General features: G+C 54.5%; 1 pseudogene; it reads left to right on the top strand.

Moving 5' to 3' along the window:
- The first annotated feature begins 7 nt into the window (after window positions 1-7).
- On the top strand, window positions 8-1,244 carry LOC147820219 (uncharacterized; annotated as a pseudogene).
- The last annotated feature ends 7 nt before the right edge of the window (window positions 1,245-1,251 follow it).

Genomic DNA, 1,251 nt, shown 5'->3' with positions numbered 1-1,251 from the left:
AACCCCGGCTCTGAAGGTTCAGCTCGGGCCCGAAGACCAGTCCAGAGTGTCGGACTCTGAGAGCATCACCGAAAACCCCCTGGTCCAATCATTGGGCAGTTTCGCCTCCCAGCCGTCAGTCAGGAGCATGCTGGGAGATGTAGTGGAGCTGCTGAACCAGGGTCTTCATGTGCAGTCTGCTGAGAGCCGGGACAGTACAGAGACCAAAGGAGGGTCAGAGGTCATGTCTGCTGCCATGAAGGCCTTGGTGACAGCAGGCGAGACTCTGGTCGATATAAGAGATGAGGCAGGAAGTAGACGCCATGTTTGAAACAGCGACTCGAGAAGTGATGTTCGCCGTCGCTGACAGCATGAGTCGCCATCAGGACAAAGAGAGGAAGTCTGCGAGGATCCTGAGAGACCTTGCCACCAATATAAGCCTTACCTGTTTCGCATGTCCTCAGAGAAGGTCAGCAGCGACCTGTCAGAGTTTAGTGGTTCCTGTCTCCAGGTACTAAAGGGTCTTCTTGCCAGGTTTTTGACCTTGTTTTCCCCGAAGAGCTTGAGCCTGACGACCAGTCCACACAGGTCAAGCCTGTCCTGCTTGGACTCTGTTGCTTCTGACATTTTGGACATCGTGGCCAACAGCGTGAAGGACATATGTCAGGAGAAGAAGAAATCGAGGAAGTTCCCACTGAGACGCAAAAAGACGGACGTGACAGTGGAACGAGTCGACTCCATGGCGATGGAGGTGAAGGTCGCTTTGCAGGAGAAACTGTGAGAGTTTCTCACCAGCTACAGAGAAGCTGTGGACGAGGGAAAGAAGGACGAAACAGAGACTGTGTCCACACTCCAGAGAGACAGGACAGCAGAGAGTGAGGACACCCAGCAGGAGCAGATTATAACGGGTGCTGTCAGGACTGCATCAGGTGGACATCTGCAGCCACGACAGGGAAGGATCCACTCTGACCAGACTGGAGGATCAGATCAGAGAGGACAAACTGTCCAGCTTCTCCCAGCTGCCGATGAGCGCCCTGAGTCCTCTGTCCTCCAGTCCCATCAGTCCAGCTGAGCAGTTGCATTTGTTCTGTCAAGCAGCTGTGAAACATCTGCTCAGGCTCTTCTTCCTCCCCCCTCTCTCCTGGGGGATGGGTCTGGTCCTACGGGTCCACGGCAGCAAGTCAGCTGCCAACAGGTTCCAGGAGACAGCCCAGCTGTACAATGACATCATCAGCTAGTGTGCTCAGCTGATGTCTGACCGGGTGATAAGCA

The sequence above is a fragment of the Seriola lalandi genome, unplaced genomic scaffold, assembly GCF_002814215.2.
Source record: "Seriola lalandi dorsalis isolate HSWRI2012SDOR001 ecotype SW California unplaced genomic scaffold, Sedor1 jcf7180001976740, whole genome shotgun sequence".
NCBI classification, from domain to species: domain Eukaryota; kingdom Metazoa; phylum Chordata; class Actinopteri; order Carangiformes; family Carangidae; genus Seriola; species Seriola lalandi.
This window is presented reverse-complemented; position numbering and strand designations above follow the sequence as displayed.